Here is a 10244-nt window from a genome sequence, read left to right as displayed (position 1 = left end):
AGGTCAGCTTCCTGGGGCACAGGATGGGGTGGAAGGGCAGGGAATGGATCTGAAGCAAATATGGGACATCCAGGACCTGCCCCTTGGTCTTTCACAGTTGGAGCTTCTCACGGTGGGGGGTGGGGGGGGCTGGAGGGGGGTTAATGTCAGTGTTCCAGAAAGTTCCATGTCATTAAGTGTGCTTGGTCTTGGGAAGGCCCTTGAAGTAACTGTCAGGTGACTACTCCTTCCCCAGAGTAGGTCGGTGGACGCAATGCTCTCTGCCTTTAAAAATACAGTGAGAATCGCGCTGGACTCGGACTCGTCTGGCTCGTGGAGACATTGGGGGAAGGATAGCGGTGTCTTTCCGTAGAAAGCAAAGCGACTTAAAACCATCAGGAGAAAAAGACTTCCCTGGAATCCTGGGTTGGTGCTGGTGCAATAATAGAAACAGAGAGCCCCGAGGGACCTGCCCCGTGGCCGAGTGGTTAAGTTTGTGCGCTCTGCTTTGGCAGCTCAGGGTTCACCAGTTCAGATCCTGGACGTGGACCTACAAACTATTCATCAAGTCATGCTGTGGTGGTATTCCACATAAAAAAAAAAAAAGGAGAAAGATTGGCAACAGATGTTAGCTCAGGGCCAATCTTCCTCACCAAAAAAAAAAAAAATAAAAAAATAAAATGCATAACCTAAAAAAAAAGGCCCCTGTGTCCACTAGCTCATTTTGATCCTTCCAGCAACCTGAGCAGGTGGGTGGGGTGGGTGAGTCATGATCTGCTTTTAGCAATTGAGCAAACAGAGGCTCAGATGAGTGAAGCAATTTGCCCAAAGACACACAGCAAGTCGGCGTTTGAGAAATGGTTTCATTTTTTGTTCCTTCACTTGTCACTGTCAAACAATGCATTATAGACCTACTAGATAATTTCTGGGCTCCTTCCCTTATAGAATGTAAGCGTGGTGAGGCTGAGGGCTTGGCCTGGTCTCTTTACTCGAAGGTCGTAGCGTATGGTGGTCAATACTTGGATCTGAAACCAGATTCTCTGGGTTGGCCCCTTACCAGCTCTGTACCTCCATTTTCTTGTCTGTAAAATGGGGATAAAAATGGTACTTACTCAATAGGCTCATTATGAGAATTAAATGAGTTCATATATGGAAGGTGCCTGGCATCTATTAGATGATCAACAAATATTTGTTGAATGAGTGAAAGCCGGAGCCTCATGATAGGAACAATGACTCCAAGCACAGTGCTCTGTTTGAGTGGTAGTGGAGATGGGAATTATTCTTGGCATCCACGTCCAGAAACCCATAGACTTGGCATACACAGGGCTGGATCCTGACCCCAGACCGCCAGCCTGGGAAGTAGGCCCGCCAGCCCTTACATGTCACTCTCTCCGCTCCCATCTTCTCTCCTTTCCCAGTTCCTTGTTGAGCTGGTTTGCTAGAAACTAGCAAAGATATACAATTAACTCGACACTTTCTCCACCTTCAAGGCATTGGCACCGTTGTCTCTTGGCCCGTGCTGAGCGCTATAATGGGAGATGGACGGGGAGGGGCCAGAGATACGAGAGGAAAAGATGGAGAAGTGGCGCCATGACCCAGCCTAAGGATCCCCACACTCAGTGTCCTCAGAGGGCCCCCCAGTGGCAGTCCAGGCCCAGAACTTCAGATAGGACAGAGTTCTCAGTCAAGGTGTGTTCAACGTAAATCAGACCCTCGTCCAAATCAAGAGCGAGGAAGCTGAAGCTATGGGTTTCCTGCTGTGTGCCTGGCCCTGGGGGGCCACCAGCTGCTCCTGGAACAAGCCCCTGTCTATGAAGCAAAGCGTCAGCCGTGGGGGGTCCACAGAGCGGGCCCCGCCCTGCCTGGAGAGCCCCTGCTATTCACATCCCGTGGTCACTCGCTCCACGCATTTACTGGGATCCCACAGAGACCAAGCCCTACGCTAGGTCCTACTGCTTCTGAGGCTGGTCTGTCCAGCTATGTTGGTGCAGGATGTGGGTGGGGTGTGGCCTTCTCTCCTTGCTTCAAGTGAGAAGTGTGGCCTTGTTCAATTGGGACACTAAGTTTTGGCTTCTAGAACATTCTTAGAACTCAGAAACCTCCCAAGCAGAAAGAGTTCCATGGCTTTGAGTCTCAGTTCTGACCTTGGGCAAGTCACTTGACCTCCGTGTTCTTCCATTTCTTCATTATCAGATGGGAGTAATAAAAATAATGATTAATAATAATAATGACTACTAACCTCACAGAACAGATGAAATGATCCAGTGGGATTATGGACTTGAAAATGCTTTTTCAAATTTTTAACTAATCGTCATCAACTAATGCTATTGAGCACCTTTTCACATGCTTATTCGCCACCCACATATCTTCTTTGCTGAAGTGTCAGTTCAGATTTTTTGTCCATTTTTTATCATCAGGTAGTTTTTCTTATTATTGAATCTTGAGAGTTCTTTATATATGCTAGATATAAGGCCATTGTTGGATATAGGCTTTGTAAATATTTTCTCCTGGTCTGTGGCTCATCTTGAAAATGCTTTTAAGGGATAATATGCTGCCTACATGTTAAGGGTCTCCCTAAATGACTCAGAATGGAGACCCCAAGAATTTCCACCCCCATCTATTTCTGCTCCTCTCCCAGGCAGATTCCCTAGCACATGCTGGGCTCATCTGAGCAAGGTCAAGGGTTGGAGTCATGAGTGCTGATAACTTAGCTCGGGGCTGGCAGTGGGAGGGGAGGGAACAGAGAATATATTTGTCGTGCCTCCGTGCTCCTCAGCTGGTTTCTGCAGCTGAGGAAACCGTGTCCTCGGCAGCCGGATCCACCCCCACCATGGGAGCGTCTCCTCTCCACCTCTCCGACCGTCTCAGCTCCACGTTCCACATGGTTTGGGTGTGCGGTTATCGTTAGGCCTCTGGGGCAGGGACAGGCTGGACCCACACCTCCAGAGTGTTCAGACTCCAGAACTGTCTGATCTGGAGAAGGACACCTGAGACAAGCTCAGGCTACTGGCCCCTACCTCCTACCTTGGACCCAGAGCAGCCCCTCGCCAGGTACCTCCCACCCCAGACTCCCACCTCAGCTCCATGGGGGACCTCTTTAGACGCCACCAAAGTCTGTCCTTCCTCCCACCTCCCTTCTGCTCTCCTCTTCTTCCTCCCTCTCTCCTTCCTTCAGGCAGCTCCAGGCTGGCTTTCCGTTGAAGGGAGCAGAAAGGGAAATTCCAAGGAGACTGCTATTGGGGTGGTCCAATAAATTTTGAGAATGAAAAGTTGGAAATAACCTAAGTGTCCATCAGTAGGGGATTAGTTAATAAAGTGAAATATAAACAAAGTTAAATAAGGGTACAATGGATACTTTTTTAAACCGATGATGTAAATTCATATTTGTTGGCATGGAGCAAAGCCTACAGTGTACTGTTGGGTTAAAAAAAAAAGAGGTTATAGAGCAGCATTTTGCAAAATGGCATCTGTGTGAACAGACGCACCAAGAGCTTGTCTGAAAGAATGCTCAGCCAGGTGGCCACACCCATTAGCTCTGGGTGGTGGAATTCCAGTTTTGGATTTTTTTAACCTTTTTTAAACTTATCAGCGTTGCCTGAAGTTTTTTTAACGACAAGGACTATTTTTAGGATCTGCAATTACTTTTTAGGAAAAAAAGGAAATAAAAGTCAGTTGAGTGTGTCTCAAGAGGCTCCCTTGGGATTTTCAGCCCCTGGCGGTGGTTGGAGGGTCCTTCCTGGCAAGCTCTGGGAGCCACATTCCCAGCTGTTGTTTGCCTTCTTGGAGGAAAGGGGATCAGTGCCTTCCCGGGAGGGCTGCAGGGTGAAGCCCTGGCAGGTGAGGAAAGTTCACAGTGCGCTCCTTGAAGACCAAACATGGACACGGAGCCTGGGCCCAGAAATAGCCCCGTGCCCCAGAGATGCTTGGAATTCTGCAGGGTCATCTCAGGGAGGGGAGAGGCCCTGCAGGCCACTGCCAGAAGCTCCCTCACAGGCTCTGAAATGGGAGATGGGGCCTAGGACAGGTCCCTTTGAACACAATGCCCTGGAATTGTGGCAAAAACAAGCTGGGACCTGGACAGGTTCTCCAAAGTCTGCCCAGCTTCAAGAGTCTCTGATGCCAGGCCAACTGGAGATTTTCCAATTAATCGTGAAGTCTGTGAGATCCCGGGAATCTGGTTGTCAAGGCCGCGGAAGACAGAGTTCTCCTGCTGCATTTCTTGCTTTCTTTTTCATGCAGCATTTAGACTTATATCTCAATTTTATTTTATTTGGCACTAAAATGCCATTTTCATTTATTATCTTGAAAATATCTCAAAAATATTTCCAACTTTTCAGCCGCCCAGCATCATTCCTCTTCATCGAGAAGTATTTATTCCTATTTTTCCAAATTTTTCTATACTTTATGTGAATCTCCCAAGGTCAAATAAAGCCCAGTGTCTGAAAAGTTCAGGTGTATTGAGACCCAAACTCAGCTGGGTAACCTCTCATTCATTCACACATCCATCATCCATCCATCCATCCATCCATCCATCCATCCATCCATCCATCTATCCATCATCCACTCATCCACCCATACATCCATCATCCTTCCATCATCCACTCATCCATCCATCCACTCATCCTTCATCCATCTATCCATCCATCCATCCATCCACTCATCCATGATCCATCCACCCATCCACTCATCCATCATCCATCTATCCATCCATCCATCATCCATCATCCATCCATCCATCCATCCATCCATCCATCCATCCATCCAGCATATATTTATGGCTCTCCCTCTGGGGTCAGGGACCAGGCTGGAGCAAACTTTGGCCTTATTCTCCTTCACTCTGCGAGGATACCATGTCCCCCACGGAGCCATCACAGGGAGTGGGAGCATCATGCTGGACATGCAGGGCTGTCTTTGAATACCTACCTCACTTCCTTATCTGGGATGATAATAATGTCCATCTCACCAGGTTGCTACACAGATGAGGTTGTTACATAGGTAATAAGCCCCTATGTGATTATTAGGTCCTAGATGCTTGAGTGACAGCTGTGAGTTCTAAGTTCCTTGGCAGCGGGGACCCAGTCTGGTCCACTCCAGCACCTCGCAGAGGCCAGCACAGAGTAGGCGCCAGTAGCTGCTCCCAGATGGAGCCTTGTCCCTGGCCCAGCTCCTGAGGTCACATGGTGTCAGGAGGAAGCCACACATGACCCTGGACTCTGGGCATGATTTGTTCTTCTGCTGTTCAGAGGCCTCACCGAGGAGAACCTTCTGTAAAATGTCCCCACCCCCCTAGAAAAGAAAACGCTTAGGACAATCAGGTGGATGAGAAAACTTGGAGCGATGGTGCTGAACCAGCCCCAAACTCAGGATCCACTTTTAGCCAATAACCCCTGAACGGAGGGGTTCGGGTCCTGACTTTACTGCAGAGCCCCTAGCCAGAGAGATCGTCAGCCTTCGGTTTCCTCTTGCTGTTCCTGCCCCGTCTTTCATCTTTCCTTCACGTCCCTTTTCCTCCTCGTCTCCTGGGCCTGGGCCAAACAGCATCTACCAAGAATCTAAAATTAGCTCCCCGAGGATCAGCATCCTGGGAAGTTAAAGTCCCCTCAGACCCTGGGGACTTTCTGACACATGTGCGCGTGCACACAGACACGCACACAAGCTCGCATGCCCAGAGGCCAATGATGTTGACAGCTGCATTCACTGGGAGCCAATGGAGTCCCAAAGACTGAACTCAAGCACAAAACCTTCCCGGAGTCCCCTGAGGAACTGTGACATCAACTCTCCAATTCCAGGGTTGGTCCTTTTTTTTTTTTTAACCCTTTTTATATTAGTAATATAATGAATAGGCATTTATACATTTATGTATTAATACCCAGCGATGTACCAAGTTGGGGGGATGGCGGGAGCAGGTGGCGGGGGATGCGGTCCATGAAGGGATGTGTTGACTTTCGAGAATTTTAAAACAATAATGAAAACTGAGTGGGAATCAGTCTGCTTTTATGACCGCCCCGCTTGGGCCATCGTAAATGATGTCACAGATAAATACTCCTCCGTGCTGGGGAGGATTTCCCTGGCCTCCACACCTCCCCGCCTTGGCATGCCACTGTAAAGAACAGTCTTAATGGAATGACATGTGTTTGTTCTAAAGAAAGAGTTCAGAAGGAAATTCTGACACGCGCTCCAACATGGAGGAAGCTTGAGGACATTGCGCTAAGTGAAATAAGCCAGTCACAGAAGGACAGATTCTGTATGATTCCACTTCTATGGGATCCCTAGAGCAGTCAAATTCATAGAGACGGGAAGTAGAAGGGTGGGTGCCCGGGGCTGGGGGACAAGGAAGCAGGGAGGCAGTGTTTAAGGGGTGCAGAGTTTCAGTTTTACAAGGTGAGAAAAGTTCTGGAGGTGGGTAGTGGTGATGGTCGTACTAAAGTGTGAATGTACTTAATGCCACTCAAAATGGTCAGAATGGTCAATTTTCTGTGTATTTTACCACCGTAGAAAGAAGGAAGTCGGGCACGAAGCTAGCACAGGCAGTAAAGCACCGAGGCAAAGAAGGAACTGCGCAGACCAGGCCTTCTGCCATCATGTAACCTGGGGCGAGTCACGTCGATGTCGGCAGCCTCAGTTTCCCACTTTGTGAAATGGGGTTGGTGATTCCTACTACGTCACGAGAGTCAAGGTAGGTTGAACAAACCCCTCCGGGTAATTCAATCGCGAGAATTTAACGCAAGATTTGTTGGAAGGATGCTCAAGGAAAGTGCCCCCAGACTGGTGGGCGAGTGAGGACACAGATTCCATCGAAGGGGCTTTTCCAAGTCCTTTGAGCAGCGACGGTGGGCACTGTGGTGGCAAGCTGATCAGATTTCTTCAGAGGATGCGGGCCTGATCCTTGGCTTGGGACGGGCATGAGCACCGCCCGCCATACAGCCTGGGCGCATCCTGGGTGATGGTGGAGGGACGCCCTAACACAGTGGAGGCAGTGGGGGAGCCTGGCTTTGGGGTCAGCATGCCCACTTACGCATTCCACAAATACAGTGACAATGACTCTTCTTGGCAGTGGGGATAAAGCAGCGAGCAAAACAGACCACGCCCCTACCCTCAGGGAGCTCATGGTCTTTTGGGGAGAGAGAGATGGAAAATAAACAAGCAAGGAAACGAATTGCATTTTTGAATGTTGACCCATGCTGCTAGGGAGAGCAATAAAAGGAAGTCAGTCAGATGAGAAGGCAGGGGTGGGGAGAGGTTTGATTTTAGACAGGATGGCCAGGAATGGTCTCTAAAAACGGAGAACTGAAGGAAGTGAGGGAGGTCCAGGGAACAGCAGGTGCAAAGACCCTGAGGCCAGCGCACACCTCATGTGTTTGAAGGACAGTGAGGAGGCCAGGTGGCTGGAGTGGGAGAGTGAGGTCAGAAGGGACAGGATGGGGGGTGAGGCAGAGCATGAAGGGCCCCATGGGCGATTGTGGGAATACTGGGGAGCCCTGGAGTGTTTGAGCAGCCCAGTGTTCTAAGCTGACTTTAAAGGATTCCTCCAGCTGTGTGTGGGGAAAAGCCTGAGGGGCACGGGCTGCAGCCGGGATCGCTATTATGAGGTGACAGGGACGCCGCGGAACCTGGCTCCCTGGGGGAGGTGGAGAGAGGTGGCACGGGCAGAACCAGGAGGCCTGGGCAATCCCTCCAATAGACTCGGATCCTGCAGGGGTCAGGCCTCCTCTCAGCCATCCTGGACCCCTCTTCTGACATCGCCACTCCCCAGCCACCTCGGCTTGAAACCACAGCATCAGCTTGTGTCTCTGTCATTGTCACCCACCACCACCCGCCATGGGTCACTGAGTCCTGCCCCAGCTCTGCACCGACTGGCCTTTGCTGCATCCTCAGCTCCATGTCCTGCACGCCCCGGGGTGTGAGGGTCCCCTGAACCCCAGCTTCACCCACTCCAAGTCCCGGGCTCTCCGCACCCCTCCCCTCCCATAACCAGAGCACCCTGTGGTCAGGCCCTCCTCTCTCCACTCACCCCCGTCCCTTCCTCCCGCTCCTCCTCCCTCCAGCCCCACCCTGGGAAGAATCCTCCTCTCACCTCCCCTAGATTAGCCTAAACATCCTAAAACGACACACGAAGAATGACAGTGGATTTCGTTAGGGGATCGTAGTATTTTGGTCTTAGTTATTAAAGCCTTTATCTGTTAGAGACGCATTCTAAAACCTTCATGGGGGAAACAATATGGTGTCTGAGATTTCCCTTAAAACACCACCAGCAAAAATCAACAAACACAAAATGTAAAAGGTGGGAGGAGAAGATGTAAGATGGTGTCGGTCATCGCTGAGCCTGGTGACAGGTTCCTGAGGATTCGTTTGTACCGTTCTCTCTACGTTTACCGATTTGACCCTTCCCATAATAAAAAAGCGACACGGTGTACACAGGAGTACGGCCCTGCTGTGGCCTCCACCGGCTGCCTGGGGCTCTCAGGACAAAGTCCACTTTCCAGAGTGAGCGACAGGTGGGATGCAGCTCACTGGCGCTGGTCAGAGTTCCCGGCTCATGATGATGATAAAATGCGAACGGGCTTGTAGACGGTTTTATCATTGATTTAAAATCCCCTACAGACAGTGCAACCCATTACTGCCTGGACCAGCGTGGACACCTCCCACTGCCCCCTCCCCTGTCCACTAGCCCATCTTTTCCCTGGCGCCTGGCCCCATCATCCCTCTCGCAGTCCTGAATGGTCTGGTCTCTGTTCCCAGGGCAACCAGCGCCATTTTTCTTGCCTCAGTGCCTTTCGTATGCCGTTCCCTCTGCCTGGAACATCTCTCTCACAGTTTTTCACCTGCTAACTCCTGCTTTTCCAGAAGACTTGGCTCCCATACCACCTCCTCCAGGAAGCCCTCTCTGCCTTCCCCTGCCCTGTGTTGTGCCAATTGCTGTCCTGCTCCCACCCCGCTGGGAGGACCCATCTCCGCTCCTTTTGGGAGGGCGGCGACCAGGTCATCTCGCCCACTGTTGCATGTCAGGGCCTGGCCCAGTGGGGACTCGGGAAATATTTGTTGAATAAACACATGACATTTTATTCCCATTTCTGTTTCAGTATGCAGCATATTCCTTCTCGCCACCACCCAGTCTCCTCACCTGCCTTGAGAATAAACATTTGTTAACATTTCGACAGCAGACTTAAGCCTAATACTCCAATTTCAGGAGGAAGCCACTCCATCTAGCTGGATCCCAGAGGCCTTAAACACCCAGAACGCAAACACTTCCCTGGAAGAAGGGTCCCCCGCCTCTCCCCTTTTTATACTTCATCTGAGGGTCTCAAACGGCGGCAGCTGCGGAGGCTGAAGGTCCGGGGCGCCTCTGAGCCTCCCCTCTGACCTCGTCTGGACATGAGAGTCACCTGGAGACCTGGGCCTCCCCCTTGATCGGCTCCATCAGTCTCTCAACCAGGCCCAGGAGGCAGGGCATTCAGAACGCCCCAGGTGATTCCAACGCGCAGCCAAGGCTAAGAACTCTCGGCTTGGCTTCGGCTTTGGTGGGAAACCAGCTCTGCGGGGAAGGGCCTAACGCCTCAAAACACCTGCCGCCTGCTGAGGGCATTTAAGGTGGACCAGGGGCCAGGAGGCCGCAGCTCCCTGCTGGGTGAGTGATGAGTGAGTGGTGGCCTGTCCTCGTGTGTGAGGGTGGCAGGGGGTTCCTGGTGTGGCTGTGTCCTCCCAGAGCCCTCCCGTCTGGGTGTTGACCAGACACCTTGCTCTTGTTCAGGTAATGAGCCACAAAGCTGTGTGGGGGCCTCAGCGAGGCTGCTGTGGTCTTGCCCCCGCCAAGCCGGCAGCCTGCCCAGAGGGACGGCTCCCAAAAAGCCGAGGCTGGGTCTCTCCTGGTTGAACTCAGCCTTGAGTTACAGAAACTGTGCTACGTGGCGCTTGGCTTGTTTCCAGGGTGGGTAAGGAGGATGTGGCGGACGGTGGGTGTCTGTTTACTCAGGCTGCCTGGAGCCGTGTCTAAGCACACAGCAGCCCGGAGAACAGTGTGCCCTGCGCCTTCACTTGGGTTCCCTCTCCCTGAAATGTCCCTCGGGGCTTTTTCAACAGTGGGAATTGTCCACCCGATTCCGCCCCCTCCCATGAAGGCTTCTCAAGCCTTAGAGGTAGAATTTCCAGGCGGGGGTCTCACCTCTCTGGGCCAGCGTGGGCCCCGGAGGGAGACCGGGCTGTGTGTCTCCCTGCGTCAAACATGGTGTCTGGACAGGCCTTGTTCATGTTGGTAAAGCCCTGAGGGA

This window comes from Equus quagga, chromosome 7 (genome assembly GCF_021613505.1).
Source record: "Equus quagga isolate Etosha38 chromosome 7, UCLA_HA_Equagga_1.0, whole genome shotgun sequence".
Lineage (NCBI taxonomy): Eukaryota > Metazoa > Chordata > Mammalia > Perissodactyla > Equidae > Equus > Equus quagga.
This window is presented reverse-complemented; position numbering follows the sequence as displayed.